The sequence below is a fragment of the Acipenser ruthenus genome, chromosome 5 (genome assembly GCF_902713425.1).
Source record: "Acipenser ruthenus chromosome 5, fAciRut3.2 maternal haplotype, whole genome shotgun sequence".
In the NCBI taxonomy this organism is placed as follows: domain Eukaryota; kingdom Metazoa; phylum Chordata; class Actinopteri; order Acipenseriformes; family Acipenseridae; genus Acipenser; species Acipenser ruthenus.
The window spans coordinates 47,809,715-47,826,278 of NC_081193.1; the positions used below are offsets into that span (position 1 = coordinate 47,809,715).

The 16,564-nt window shown below is 35.3% G+C and overlaps 1 protein-coding gene and 1 long non-coding RNA gene across 3 annotated transcripts in view; one reads left to right on the forward strand and one right to left on the reverse strand.

Moving 5' to 3' along the window:
* Positions 1-4,309: 4,309 nt before the first annotated feature.
* Positions 4,310-13,494, reverse strand: LOC117402293 (uncharacterized). The gene is made up of 3 exons (XR_009328711.1): positions 13,232-13,494; positions 5,844-5,943; positions 4,310-4,403 (listed from the first exon to the last, which is right to left on the reverse strand). It is a non-coding gene; the product is annotated as an uncharacterized LOC117402293 (long non-coding RNA).
* Positions 13,495-13,506: 12 nt separating this feature from the next.
* The window catches only part of LOC117402292 (prospero homeobox protein 1-like), a 36,148-nt gene continuing 33,090 nt past the window's right edge, over positions 13,507-16,564 (forward strand). The window contains exon 1 of one of the 2 annotated variants that reach the window (XM_059024292.1): positions 13,507-13,707. The gene's annotated coding sequence lies outside the window, so the exon portion shown is untranslated. The other variant, XM_059024293.1, reaches the window with a different exon arrangement.

Genomic DNA, 16,564 nt, shown 5'->3' on the forward strand with positions numbered 1-16,564 from the left:
TCCATAGTCTACTCTGGACACATTCAAATACAGTACTCATTTCAATGTCAGTCTAATGGCGCTCTTTTTGTTCCAGTTCCACTTTGTTTGTTTGTTTCTTGTATATCTATATGCACATTTATTCTTTGGTTGCTTTTACAATGAATCCACCCACTTACTAAAGTACATGAAGCATTAAGAATATCAAAAGAGAACTGCAGGTACATCAAAGGAAGAATGTATTATTTTGAATAACAGACAGGTGGAGGACTTAAACAGGAAGAGACTTAAAGGGATACTTTACATCCTCTGCATTGTCTACTGTTTAATATCCTATTATGTGTGTTCTCCAGCATTCCATTTTGTTGTTTCTGTTTAGATCACTATTTACAAGGCTTACTTAGTATTCCAACAAACTCAATAACCAGGTCAGCTTCTGGAAATACTCCAAAATGCTGAATTTCTGAAGGGAATTGGGGTGTGCAGCTGTTTAACCCCTGTGCAAGATGAGATGCATCTAACTTACAGTTGTACAGCAACAGAAATTGCAAGGTAAATCCCTAATACCAAACCACTTTCGATATTTAGTTTTTAGGAGTTTCATAAGCAGACACTTCATTGAAAAAAGTAAATAAATTGAATAAAAAAAATGTAGGTGGTATTTTACAAATTATTTATTAAACTTGTTTAGTTTCAAAAAATATATTTTACATATCTATTTTATCTCCTAATACTTTTGATTCAAGGTACTAATCAATACATTGACTAGTTGCTTTGAGTAATAGTCACATAACAGAATAAACAGCCACTTTTCACATTTATGTTTTTATCCAACATGAATAAAAAAAGTCTTCATTTATGTCTTCAAACATTAATGGAAACAAATTAGCTTATCTTTATTGTTGCATTTTTTTATTCTAACACAAATATACCCATAGACCATGGCATGGCAAGAAGCATTACTAGACTACTGTGAAAAACAACTAAATATAGCTTGTAGATGAATGTGGGTGTGAATGGAAAACAAAGGAGTCAGGAGCCGAGCTCCTGCTGCTGTTGGTACGTCATTAGATCACCCGCAATTATAGCATAATGTGCACTGCCCACTTCTGCTGTAACAGGCCACTTCTTAAAGCATATACAAACTGAGTAATGGCAAGTCATACATGATTGATGCAAAGGAGAAGTGACAGCCAGCCTACAATACATTCCATTAAACTATGAGTCTTTATGTAAGGTTATTGTTTGAAAGAGTATGGGCAAACAGAAATATTTCTAGGGGCACAGTGGATAACAGGAATTTCATCATGTCCGACACCAAGGTGTCCTGCTTCAAACACAGGATTTCGCTGGCAAAACCCAAGTCAGGTACATAATATGACTTTTACCACCATGTACAACCTGACCTACTGGTTATGCCACTGTTCAGCCCTATGTGGGGAACGAAGGGGTGGGTGAGGGTTCCTGATAAGGAGCACACAGGTATATTACTGATTTTATTAGACATGTGTCCAACATAAACCAAGTGAACCATATCCCTCTTTTGAAAAAGCCACACAATATGAAATCATTAGGCTTCATGAATTAGAGTAACAAGAGCAAGTCACACATTGTTGTGCTGTTGAACTTTTTGTTTTTCAGGTGACTCAATGGCAAAACAACATTACAAGGTAACTACCCGTGGCTCATGATGAGCAATAGACTTCAATCTTTAAAAAAAACATTAAAAAAAACACAAACTGTATCACCAACTTCCAAATTGGCCCCTTGTGCATTATAAGTACCAACTCTCTCACTTGTGTTTGTGTGAACTGGTCATAGGGGGGTGACATCAATTAGTTTTAACTACCGAAAACCATACTGTTTGGTAAAAAAAAAAAAAAAAAAAAAAAGTTTAGTTTGATTTAATGACGTTTATACAAGGTAAATCAACAGACATCTTTTCTATTTAAATTAGCCAAAACTAATGAATTATTTTATTGAGTCTTAGGTAGCACATGCTGGTGCACTTGTGTAAGCCACCAATACTAATTTCTACAATGCCTAAAGATATCATATCGTACTGACCAGACCCAATCTACTCATATCTGACCTGATCAGATATCCAGAGGTAGGTTTCCATGCTAGATCAAACTCTGTTTTATTATAGGGCTCAATTTCTATAGCATGACCCTATGACTCTGAATATACAACAGCTTTGTTAAAGTGTGCTGATCAATATAGTGATCGATAATAACAGATTATTAGTTTAGTCTTGTGGAAATTGAGTGGTTGGCTGAATAACGATGTGTTTACTTAACAGGAGATAACTGATTTTAAAGCATTTGAATGAGATTCTGACTGAATTCAAGTAAAACTTGAATTTGTTTAAACACATATGTCATTAAATTGTTTGTTCTAGTACCATAGCTGGTTATGCTGTTCAGACCATACTGAAAAAAATCCAACAGCAGTGTGGGGCATTGGTTGCCCATTTATTCTATTTTCTAGGGATGTAGAACAACTAGGGGCAATACATGAACGATAGCCAATTCATATCCATTCATTATGCTCCACATTTTCATAAACAATTTTAAAAAATCAACATGGAATGTTAATTTGCAAACATCAATTTGAATGTTGGTAAAATGTCCAGTTTAAAAAAAAAAAAACAGGCTATGTGTTACAAGCTGTCTTGGCAACGGACAGACATTTCTTGCCGATATTTAATGAAACAGAGGGACTTTATCACTGATACTGCACTCTTTTGAATCGCTATATATATAAAACACCACTGAGTTATGGAGATAAAATTTAATCAGTGGTTAAAAACTGTGGATTGCACAAGCTCTGTAGAAAAGTTTAGAAAGAAGCTGCTGCTGATAGGATTGTTAGCTTTAAACAGCTTTGGTTACTGGAGTCTGAAGACTATACATTCATGAGGCAAGAACAGACCAGGCAGGAAATCAGGCACCGAGCCAGACAAGGCTGCTTTGCTCTGCCAGTAGGCCTCAACCTTGACCTCTGGGGCAGTCTTAACTGGAGTTTCAGAGTAATGTAGTCTTCGTGGTTATTCATTCAGAAGCTTATCCTGAGGAAGACTGCCAATTGTGCCTAATTGCGTTTTAATTTTGAGACCTTGTCCCTGTATTTGATTATCCAGCATGTCTCATACATCTCAAACCATAAAAGCAAGTTTAATTTTGTTTGTTTTTATTTAAACTTTTCTCACTCAAATACATTATATATATATATATATATATGTATATATTCCACTTTTTTTGAGAGTAGACATGAACATAGAAAAATCTAATTTGCCTGCCTTAATGTTATTGCATGTGAATTTTGTTTCTAATTAAGTTCATATGAAGTTTATTTCCATGCTTTCTATTACATTACACATTTTGGATTAAGGAAATGCACTTTTTGTTAACTAAATAATACTAGCAACATATCATACAACTTCTGATGGAGCAGGAGTCTTGGTTCAGATTTGTGGCACCTGATCATTGTAGTTACCCATCTCTGCTAGAAAACAAAACTGGGTGCAGGGCAAGTTGATGGCTTTTTATTACACCAGTGGCCATTAGGGGACCTTTGGTGACCAGGGCCAGGTTAGTGACACCAGTCACCAGTATTTAGGTAACTCTACAGTATTGTTTGTTGCATTACCAATATGTATGTATCATGTGGTCTTAAAATACGCAGTCATAGTGTATCATGTAGTCACTTTGAAATTGCCAATTTCAAAGTGTGTCAATATGTAAACATTCTTTCATAATCTATAAAAGGCACATTTTATACATAGAGAATAAGAAAAACAATATGTTATTTTCTCTGGAAAAATATTTATCAATCTCACTATATAATCTCACTAGTCTCTCCCCTGGAGGGTACAATGACGATGGCCTTTTTTTCCCCCATGCATTCAGCTATGATTAGATGGACATCCATCTTCATTCCAGATATTCTTTTACCATCCATTCCTTTTTATTTCACAAATTGACAATGCAGAGGACCCATTACCCTTTACTTGTATTTGTTCTTGGAGACATCACACTGGTACAGGAACTTATACATGGATGATGCAGCCAGAAGGGGCAGGACTAAAAGAGCAAGTGCAATAAAATGCATTTATGGAGATTCATAAAGTGTCCAGACAGTGCTTTAATGTTTATTAGAAAATGCATCAGAGATTTCCTTTAACTTGATTGGTCAATACGAGGTCCTTAATCTCTGGTAAAGGACATCGAATGTCATCTTTCAAACTATGTTTAATCACTGTTCCAAATCAATCCGCCAGAAATAAGTAAATACAGTATCTATGTATGTTTACCTTTTTCTGATTGATGAAAGAAAATCTCCATTCTAGTACACGTCCACTGAATGTTGTCTGTCAATATAGACCAAGTCTGCTTCCTCGCTGTCCTATGCGTTCAATCTGTCTATTTAAATTTAGTATAGCAAATAAAAGTATAAAAAAAAACATTTCAAAATGTAAAGAAAAAAACGAGTACAGTGTTTGCCATCAGCGGTAATACAGTAAAGGCCGCTACACACCAGACACGATACGATTCATCAGGCGAGATCATTTTGCAACAACAGCAACCATTCACACATGAAGCAATACAGATGCAATACGACAGGTTTGAAAACTACCATATCGATAAAACTACTAGATTGCTATGGACAAAACCACGAAAGATAGTGTCTTCTGTGATGGTATTTCAATATATACAGCAATAAATTATACTTGACAGGCTTATCCAGTTCCTTCGAAATGGACTCCCATATATTATCTTTCATCTCTGTATCTTTATAATTGTGATGATCTTTGTCATAAAGCAAGTATTTCTTTTTTCCTCCTTCATTTTAGATACTGCTTCACTGTGTATTGAAGCTGTTTGTGATTGTGATTGTTCAATTCCCTAGTTGTCGTGCGAAGAAATCGCAAAACATAGGATTCAATCGTACTTTTGATAAGTATCTCACCTGTCGTGCCACCTGTAGTGTGAAAGATATTTCTTAAAAGTATGGATTCTAGGCTCCCGAGTGGCGCATCCAGTAAAGGCGCTCCACGTGGAGTGCAGGATGCGCTCAATAGTCTGGACGTCGCGAGTTCAAGTACAGGCTATTCCACAGCCGACCGTGGACGGGAGTTCCCGGGGGGCGGCGCATAATTGCCCGGGGGGAGGGAGGGTTAGGTCGGCCAGGGTGTCCTCGGCTCACCGCGCACCAGAGACCCCTGTAGTCTGGCTGGGCGCCTGCGGGCTTGCCTATAAGCTGCCCGAGAGCTGCGTTGTCCTCCGACGCTGTAGCTCTTGGGTAGCTGCATGGTGAGTCCGCAGTGTGAAAAAAAGCGGTCGGCTGACGGCACATGCTTTGGAGGACAGTGTGTGTTCGTGTTCGCACTCCCAAGTCAGCGCAGGGGTGGTAGCGGTGAGCTGAGCTTAAAAAATAATTGGCCATTCTAAATTGGGAGAAAATAATTGGCAACGACTAAATTTATTTATTTTTTTTTAAAAGGATGGGTTCCATTAAATTTTGTCACATTGCGTCTTGTGTGTAGTGGCCTTAACCACAATAGCAACTAGTCTTCGGTTTGAATGACGAGTTGAAGAAATCAAACAACTGGATGCAGTCTGATTCATAACACAGGACAGTGCTCTCTTGGACTTTAAAGCCCGGAAGGAGGCTTTGAATAAACTTTATAAACACACTGTAAACAAGTTAGTGAACAAACAGCAGGATCAGCATTAACACATGTAGACTACTCGATATATCTTTAGTTACTAAAAACTTTAGGACCCAATAGTAACTTACATACTGAAACTGACAAATACACGAACCTGCACTCAAATCCTAATTAAAAAATAAAAACTTACCGTTACAGTCAGCGCTGCTTTATCGGGAGACCTCCGGAGAAGTAAAAAAATATCCGGAATTAGCGACTGTCCCACTTAAAGGAGAGGCATTTGAGACAACCTTAGTGAACAGAAAAAGAATGAAATCAGATCACATTATGATTAAATACATCATTTAAAACATGAGTCAATTGTTTTTTGCATTCCTAAACAAAATGTATCTTTTTTATTTTTACATAAATGAAAAAGAATGAAATCACACGCCAACTTTCTTTGCAACAGCAGCCTGAGAAACCACAGGAGACTCCTCCAGCTCCTTTGTGTTCAATGTGGTTTACGCAAGTTACAGCGTAATCACGTACTCACTGCACTGTGATGGCTAACCCGTCTTGCTCTGAAAAGCAATCTCCATTCACTGTTTCCCAATTAAATGAAGTGACGTCCCAATTAAAGGACATAAATAGCATTGGGATGAACCGTCTCCTAGAGTTGTATCCCATTTAAGCAGAAATCCTGATTTTCAGTATCCCGATTAGGCGGCGCTGACTGTACTTTTATTCTTTTACATGTTTTATAAACAGTTCATAAACCATGTTTGCTTTTGTGTACGAGGTATCTGAATTAGAGAGCATCTCCATGCAAGTAGTCTATCAGACCACAGAGGGAATTCTGAGCAAATCGCATTATTCATAGAATATTGAGGAAAGCATTTGTATTCATTAGCAGCAAAACAAGTGCTGCATAAAATCACAAAAAAATAAGTACTCCCCCACCCCTACTAAATACATCAGAAGTGTGTCTTGTCTGGCCTTGTCCTATCCTGGTTCAAATCTTATCTTTGTGACAGGTTTCAGTTCATTTCTTTTGGGGAGGTAAAATCTGCATTATCGGAAGTTGTCTGTGGTGTTCCACAGGGCTCCATTCTAGGTCCCTTGTTGTTTTCATTATATATGCTACTGTCAGATGATATTAGCCGCAGACATAGAGTGAACTTCCATTGCTATGCTGATGATACCCACCTATATTTGTCCCTAAAACCAGGAATTTCTTCTGTCTGGGTGTTATCAGCTATCTGCCTTACAAACATCAAGCACTGGATGTCACAGAATGTTTTAATGTTGAATGCAGATAGAACACAGGTTATGCTAGTGGGCTCACAGAACCAACTAAATGTGGGATTACATGAGCCCGACCCTTGCAATCTCTCATCAAACCTTAAACTAGAAATGAAGAGTTTGGGGGTCATCTTTGATCCTGACCTATCATTTTGAGACTCAGGGAAGTTACTAAAGTATCTTTTTACCATTTGAGAAACATAGCGAAACTTAGACCAATTATTTCCGTATCTGAATGGATTAGCACCTAGTTATTTGCAAGAGTTACTGACCCCGTATCTTCCAAAACACACTCTCAGATCACAGGATGCAGGGCTGCTGGTTATTCCTAGAGTCAACAAAAGTAACACGGGAGGGAGGGCTTTATCTTGTAGAGCTACTAAATTATGGAATGCTCTGCCTTCATTTGTCAGGGAAACTGGGACCGTTAGTTTTCAAGTCAAGACTAAAACACACTTTTATAAAATGGCTTTCTTATATTAGTGGCTTTTAATGCAATTTTAAAACTGCTGCTTTTGTATTATTATTATGTGTATACTGTTATTTAAATGGTCTGATTGTGGCAGTTGTATATGTGACATGCTATACAAATGTATTGTGGTTTATTCTTTTTTTCTGCTATGAACTGTACAGTTCTTTGCGTATACAAAGCAATATATAAATGCAAAAATTAAATCAACATAAAACGTGTATTTAGTGCTTTACACACTTTCTCTGATTTGGGAGGGAATGTAGAATTTTAAAAACACTTCTGTCCTTTATGCAGAATAAATTACACATGTGTACAAAATGAACTGATTGGATAATGAGAAGTCCAAGCTGTCTAGACAGTTCTGTTTACCTTAAACAAAACAAAACAAAAGTCTGGGCTTCAGATGGAAATGTAGGAAGTGCAGATAAAGATATCTAAGTTATAGATTAAAACAGGTTGAGTTCTTACACCCAACACCATTTATATAGGGTTGGTAGAATATGGTATTGACCATAATCAGTCAATAGTATATTACAAATAACATTGAAAACTGTTTAACGTGATTTAACAAAGAAACAGATATGAATAAATGCATAACGATTAAAAAATGTAATTCTAAGGATTAAGTAAAAAAAAAAAAAGTCTCTGAGTCTAGTCAGCTATCCAAATTCTACACAGTAGTGTTAGTTAATACAGTACCTGTATATCAAAATGTAAGCAGTTACCGATGATCAGCAATCGCCAGACAGTTCTGCAATTAATGTTTTTAATTATCCCTAAAGACATCTGACTTGCATTTGCGTCCCAGGGGAACTGGCTGTTTGCGGGCATCACACAATTTAACAAATAAACAATGTTTAAACATATAAAGAACCAAACTAAGTAACTGTTCCTGCTGAATTACCCGTTCAAAACAGAACTGTTCAGTTAAACATGAACTCTGTTTGTGCTGGCGAGATTCTTCGGGTTAAAAATATCATCCTGCAGGAATCCACTCTCGCATTCAGCAAGAGCCGATTTGCTTCACTCAACGTATACTTATCAAATATGCATAATACGATACGTACAGAACACTTTACATTTAACTTAAAATATTCTGCAGTGTACATTTCCTATTTTTCCCTTTTTTATTTAATAAAAAAAATGCATGAGCCGGTATTTAAAATAACATAAAAACAATTAATATATTTGAGGTGGGGAAAAAGAAATGACTGTATATTGTATCGTTACTTTAACTAACTATTGGGATCTGTATACAAGATATAATCCACTGTGGAAACACTCGTCAGAAGTCCACGTCGCCTTTCAACTACATATCGATAAACAGAATAAATGCTTGTTAAAGCAATTTGCATTTAAAAATATATATCAATCAAATGAGTGTAACTTTTGACCAGTACTGGAAAAAACTGTAGGGTATACTTGTTGTAATGGTTAAACCAGCGACGACCTTCTACCATGCAGGCAACTAAAATCACTGTCACTAATTTACCCTGTAAACACTAACTGATCTGGCAGCCAATTTTGTTGAGCTTCTGTAGTACCCAAATTGACAGCACCGCTGCAACAATGCAAAAAGGCAGTCAGCTTTTAATTTGAGAAGCACATCATGGGTTTCAGACTAATTCAAAATGTAAGAAATTAAAGCGAATATATGTATATTTCAGTACACGAGGCAACCGAGAAAGTAAAAAAAAACCCAGATAGCTAGGCTATCGTGGTATATACATCTTTGTCATATATTTAATTCAATTCTGATCCATTCCATTAAAACTTTACTAAAATTAATTGTAATACAGCAGTTCTCTACAGTAGCCTAATACACAATTATAATGTGAAGCTACAAAGTCACTGCGTCCAAATTACAACTGTAAGGAGTACCCTATTTGTCTTACCAGAAATACGATTTCAAATAATGTAAAGATTTTTTCTATTGTCTACATTTAGGGGGTTAGAAGCACCTACGTAATAGGCAGTTTAGGAACATTGTCTTTTCTAATCAGAAATTAACATCAAGGTGGTGACACTGCACAAACCTATTGACAAAAAGTATGAATTATTGAGGGGTGATCCATCTGGAATACTTTGAGATAAAAGGTGTCCAGTGTTAATAAGCAGACTTCCTCTACACCTCAGCAGCGTCTTCCTTTTCTAAACAACCGTCCTTTAATGTTGTAATGTGTTTTTCCATTTACTCAACAATCACGCCTTTGGGGGTGATGTAGAAGTACTGCTCACGTTTCAAAATGAGTTGGACACCTGTTTTGGAAAACAAATTCCTGACACCAAAGTCCTGACTTCCTACTAATTTATTCTTCCTCAAAAACACTTACTTGCGGCATTGGAAACTGCCTGAATGACTCTCCTTTCCTTTTTGGCAATGTGTACACTTTGCTGAAAGAAAAGGAGCAAAAAAATACAACTGCTATTAAGAAAGTTCAAAGTGTATTCACTGCTAAAGCGATGTATACTGGAGTATAAGGAACATGCTATACAAATAGTGTCATTCTCTTTAAAAAGAAACAAAAAGAAAACACAAAAAACTGATTCTACAATTAACCACAACTCGTTTAAATAAGGGACAAAACTCAATATAGGAAACTAGAAATAAAGAGGAACTTTGAAATCAAAGGGCAGATTACGAGACAAAAGAAAAGGACGAGAACCCCAACTCAATCAGCTGCTAACAAGCTGTAATGATTTCCTATAACAACTTGTCACGTTAGTTTAGTGAAACTGAAGCTGCAGTTATCCCTCTTTCCTGAGATAAATCCTCCGCGAACCACGGATAAGGGGTTCTGGGGTTAAAAGGGTTAGCTCGTACACGTTTTCAAATGACAGCTTTATTTTGGCTGTCAAAAATAATATCCAAAATCCACCTCAATAAGCAAAACAGATGCATACAAAAGTTACTTCATAAAGCTTACACCTAAAAAAAAAGTACATAACTTAGAAATGTGACATGTATAATCATTTGAATACATTTTGGTATAATAAATTAGAAACGAGCATATTTACAAACTGCCCTAATTTCGAACGCCTTTGTGTGCATTCACAACTTAATATAAAAGCGACTGCCTACAGACGCACAATACAAGAAAAAGGGTTACGTATATGTTTCTATCTTATCAATTGAAGTTCAAATAACTTAAAATGATCATGGTTTTGTCCATAATACTACCCATTTGTTGAGACGTTAAGTGTGAGCAGCTGTGTTTTTTTAATCTGACGTAACCAATAATCACCAACATTTTAAACAACATTTGGGATAACAGTAATGGCGTTTTTCGATATAAATGATAATATATTTACCATAATAAATACATTCAGCTCTGTAACCAAAATGTTAGATGGCATCTCAATAGTTGTAGCATGTTCGCTCAGATGAGTAGCCTAACTAATTGAATATGAAATAGTTATCCGTGTCAAGTAACATTCCAAAACTGTTTCCCCGTAATTAAATCAAATGGATACGAATAAATTATATGTTTCCTAAAATTCAATTGCTGCTTTATAGCGGCTTTATTAACTCTAATGAAATGGGCGTGGTCGCTACTTGTGATACAAAATAAACAATTTTGGCAGCGAGGAGATTATGAAATAGTAAAAACAAAGGCATTTTGCGAGCATAAACATTTTACCACACTTTTTACAACTGCCCGGTATTATGGAAATTGTGGATTACAATAAAACAAAAATGCTTTAAAAAAAGAAATCCTACATGACCATTTTTTGTTGTAGGCCTACATTATATACTTAACGAAAACACTGCCAAACCGAAAAATGTGACTTTTTTTTTTTTTTTTTTTTTTTTTTTTTTTTTAATTATGTCTCAATCCTAAAATTCTAGGTAATGCAAAACTTTAGGCCATAGCGGTACATTGTAACATTTGTCTTGTATTAACATCTTTGCAGACTTCAAGAAACGATGTACCGGTATATGTGACTTAGATATTGATGATCAAACGCCATTAATATCGACCGTTCCAAACTGAAGTGTGTAATACCTGTCTTACAGCACTATCATAAACACGGTCTGTTTAAAAGCTATTCATATTTATTTATTACTTTGTGTATTTATTTGAATGAATGAACACCACCCAGTTAGCTTATTAAATACCAGTACAAAGAAAACCATTATTATTGGTATAGCTGCTGTTGAATTAAATTTGACCCATAGCTCTTAATTGCAGAAGGGTTATAGGGCTAAAAAATTAAGAAGTGCAGGACTCCTTCGTTTAAAATGCTGTATCACATTCTGCATAATATTTACTTTGCAGGTAGGCTAAACCTTAAAAAAGTAACCTGTATGTATTAAAAAAAAAAAAATTAATGTAACAGCAAGAACATGTTCTCCAGTAAACTCGATTGATCAGGGAGCGTTAACATTTAAAAGAAACACATGTGTTTTACTTAATCCGGCTTTTACTGTGTAAAGTAGATTAAGAAAATTCTGTTTTAGTTTGAAAAAAAATATCTAAAATAAAATACTCACTCCTCAGTAGTACACTTGTGCTGCCCTTTACAAGTCTTTTTTCTTCTATTGTTTAAATGTGATTGGCAACAGGCTTAAATAATGCGATCATTCAGTGATTAATAGAGTCATGTTCTAATGTGATTTCTCTAGTACCTTCAGTTATTTAGTTGACTTCTTTAAACTCTGGTGAAGGTACTTTGGCACGTGACAACAAGATCCTTGCTGCAGTTTTAGGTTAAATGCCAACAATATTGAGACCGAATAACTGTGACTTCACTAAATTATCAAATTACATTTTGGCTTTTGTTCACCCGCTTCTAAAAGTTTATAGAAATACTCAGACCGAATTCCCCGCAATATCCTAACGCGGCATGCAAAACCAAGCAAATATGCACTGACTGTTGTGAAACTTCGTTGCGTTACTGTTTGGGGCATTACAATGTTATGTTTCCGAGTGAGTGGTAACTACAGTACAGTACTCTTTACTTTAAATGCTGTGTACATACACTACATAGGCAGACTATAGGAGTTTACAACCTTTTCGCAGTCACTAACTGAAGGTTGCACATTTCTTTCAGACATTACTTAAGTGTTTAGGCCTGCTTCCACGTCCATTTCATCCATGAAATATCTTATGTGATCAGTTGTTAATCTATCTTGCATTTCAAGCAATATATCTTGGTAAAATACGTTTAGTCTATTTTATTAAGTACAGCTACCAGACATTTTTGTCTAGTTTTAAATAGGAAACAGGTTAAATAATTTATATTTTGTGGACGAAGAACGTGCCATATACGTTAAAGGTGACTATCAAGATGTGTTTAGCTACCTCTACTCAATGCCCTGCTTTTAAACGTATGACTTTGTAATACAGGCAGCTTCAACATCAATGGATTTTTGTACACCAGTATTCATTAATGATATACATTTCAAAGTACATAGTTAAAACATAAAGTACGTTAAAAAAACAAAAAATCTAAATTAATGGAACACACAAAATATCTAAATTAATATGGAGAAAAAATATCTTAACATTATGAGTTTTACCTTCAGAGAAATGTATTGGTAAACAATAAAATGTATGGTATTCGTAGGGCCACAGGTAAGTGCATAATCTTCTTCGGCCTGGTTTCTGTTAGCAACACAAAACCAATATGCACTTCTTAAAAATAATCTTAACAATTATGAGCAAAAGATGAAAATAAATGCTTTTACAAACTTGCTTCTTCAACATATCTCTCTGTCTTTTGTCTAGACTAGACAGCACATTTTCCTTGGACAATGGTTTGCGAAAGTGGTTGAAAACCAAAGACTGACCTTAACTTAAAGGTCATCAGTTACTTACTGTCCTTATTTGAATAGTGTAGTGCACCTAATAACGAAAGCGCCCATCAACCTTCACTTGCAGATTGCTGGGAAGGTGTTATAACAAGCCGTCTTTGACTGTCAATATCCAGCCATTGCCGGGGTTTTTTTTTCGGTGAAGTTCAGTGTTTTGTATTCCTCTAAATCCAGCGGCCAGTTCTTATTGGTAGGTGGAAGTGTTACATCACAATGATTATGACGCGCCGTCTTCCTGTTTCCTTCAGCTGCGTCTTAAAGTGAATCTTGTTGGTGGTAGAGGACAGCTCTGCCTAGCTCGCCTCGCAGAGAAATACAATTACAATCCCAGAAGAAGAGCGGCGCAAAAGAGCTCTTTTCCGCTCTCACGCACATCACTCTTGCCTGCCCTGAGAAATTACAATATTCATCACCAGCTGAACAGCCCTCTGTATTCTCTCTTTCACTAGCAAAGACGCTCAATTTCCTCTCATCTGCTGAGTAAGTAACCTTGTCCTTAGATAGCTCCCGTTTGTGGTAAGCAACAGTTCTCGCAATAAATAGGTGGTATCCAGAAATGAATTGCTAGATGTATTTTATTTTTTTTATTTATTTAAAAAAATAAAATAACTGAAGACGTTTGCAAGGTCTTCTGTTTCTCAGACACATTAAAATTCCTACAACAAAGTAAGTAGAAAGACAGTTTACTTTATGATGAAATTGTGCTTAATTTTATGTTGAAGAAAAAAAAACGAACCTTTGTTCTTGTTTTACATACTGTATGGTCCTTTATGTCTTTTGTATTGGCATATGTTCTTTGTCTTTTGCTGTCTGCTTTTTTGTTCATCTCACCAGGTACCCATTTGTTTGTCATTTGCATGCCTACTTTACTTCCCTTTTTTTTCTCGGCAGGTACTAGTGTTAGTTGCATTACATTTGCCATGTTTTTGTTGGGTTCCAGTGTGTTTTGAAAATCGAACGCGATCGTCTTTTCTGAATGGGACGCGCTGGTGTTCTGATTGGATTTGCTTGAAAGTTTTCTAGTGAGTAGTGCTGAAGCTAGGCGAACAGATTTTCACCTTTAGATTTTCCCAGTACTCTTTTAGTGGTTATGTGTATAAAACAGACCCGCAAATGATCTAAATTAAACAACCGTTGGTAGATTTGACACCGAGTTTCTGATTTATTGTATCAAATGGTCGTTTTCAAGTGACTATTTTTGGATTTAAATAGTTGCACTTCATTGAAAAACTATTGATGTAGCCTACAGTGAAATGCTAGTGTAAAATACTTCAGTAAGTAGCCTACAAATTCTGTAGACATAATTAAAAATAAATAAGCAGTCTATGTTAAATCGTAATATAGAGACCACTATAAATTCACGGCGACAGAATTTAAATTGGAGTCAAAATAATGCTAAGTATAATTTTATTTATAGGCTTCTATACATTATATAGCTGTTTTATTAAAACGTTTTCTTTCTAATCAGTGTGTGTGCTATTTATATATATATATATATATATATATATATATATATATATACAGTGTATATGTGTGTGTGTGTGTATGATATATATATATATATATATATAATATATATATATATATATATATATATATATATATACAGTGTATATGTGTGTGTGTGTGTGTATGATATATATATATATATATATATATATATATATATATATATATATATATATATATATTGTTAAATGTGATTGGGTATACTTCAAAATCAGTAGGCTACGTAAAACCGTATATTTTTCTTTACCGGACTTTCAGTTTTTAATCACAGTTGCGTCTTGTTTCTAAGGGTGTATATACTTGGGGTTTGAACTACAAAAAAGATCAGAGGTTTCTTTTGTAAAACAAATTGAAAGGTTGGATACTTAAGCATACTGCGCATGGGCAATTGGAGACAGGTGCGTTGTGTGTGTGTGTGTGTGTGTGTGTGTGTGTGTGTGTGTGTGTCTAAAAAGACAGGTGCGAGTACTGTCTTTAGAACCCTAACGACTTTGGCTATTGTTGAAGCTATTATGCGCTTAGCTTACTGTCAGGGACTAGGGCCTTAAGTGTTCTTAGGCATCCGAAACTCTATTATTATGTCTTTGGTATACATAGGCTTACATGAAAATTGTACATGGTGTGGTTTTTGTGCAGTATTGTACTGAAGTTGTTTTTGTTTCACAGCCGAGGAAGTGTGTTGTAAAACATTTAGAACATATCGAGATCGAATTTGAAATCCATTGGGGAAGTTAGCGTGCATTTGTAACTTTAAATATTACTGTTACTACGTCAGACGTTAAATTAAATATATATTGTAAGTAGATTACGTTTGTATGGTATTGGACATTCACGTCTTATACATTAAACAAAGGCTTGACTTAATGATATTACTAATAAACGCTTAAATTATAAAATGTATTTAAACATGTATTTGTAGTTCCCTTTAAACGGTTAGAACTGTTGAACTTTATTTGCAAAACCTCATTTTACTTGTTGGGAAACTGTTTTGCCATGTAGCTGAGTGCACCAGAATTCAATCATTAAAATGTCTGCAAACGTTCCAACTATAAATACGTGTGAGAGATGATAGAAGTGTAAGGCAACCTTGGCATGTAATTAATTACGAGCTTATAGAAAAGCCAGACGATAATATTCCTCTGGAACATGCTTTAGTGGAAACGGTTTTATATATCTAGTACCGGTATAGATGTTAAGGGACTTTGTCCTCAACTAAATCTTATGTTTCATTTTCAAGATAACAGTTCAAATATGTTTAAAATTATATTCTTATAACCACCTTGGCATGTAACCAACTTCGTTACCAAATTATCAATTACATTTAGAGGAAACAAGATAACATTTATTGATAAAGAAGTGCACATATTGTGGACAAAATCCACACAATACACTAACACATGAGATACATTTTGAATTTTTTTTTTCCTGTTTGCTCTCTGTGTAATTTAAGTTGCCAGTTCTTTAAAAAAAAGTATGTATGTAGATTTTGGGGGTTGTTTTAATATTGACATATAGTAAGGTACACCAATCTGGCAAATCTTGAACTTAGCTTTTTATTGAAAAGTTTACGACAAGTCTGTACTGTAGCATTGTACAGCATCTTTACATTGTATTTGCATTGAGTTTAATATCACATATAAAAAAAAAAATCTGGCATGGAAGTTGGGTTTGGTGAGTTGCTTGTCATTTGAAAGAAAAACACAAATATACTTGACTGAAAACAATCACTGTGCTATAATGTACAACTATGAATGCAATTAGTTAGTTGTGTATACATGAATATGTGTGTGTGTGTGTGTGTGTGTGTACATATATATATATATATATA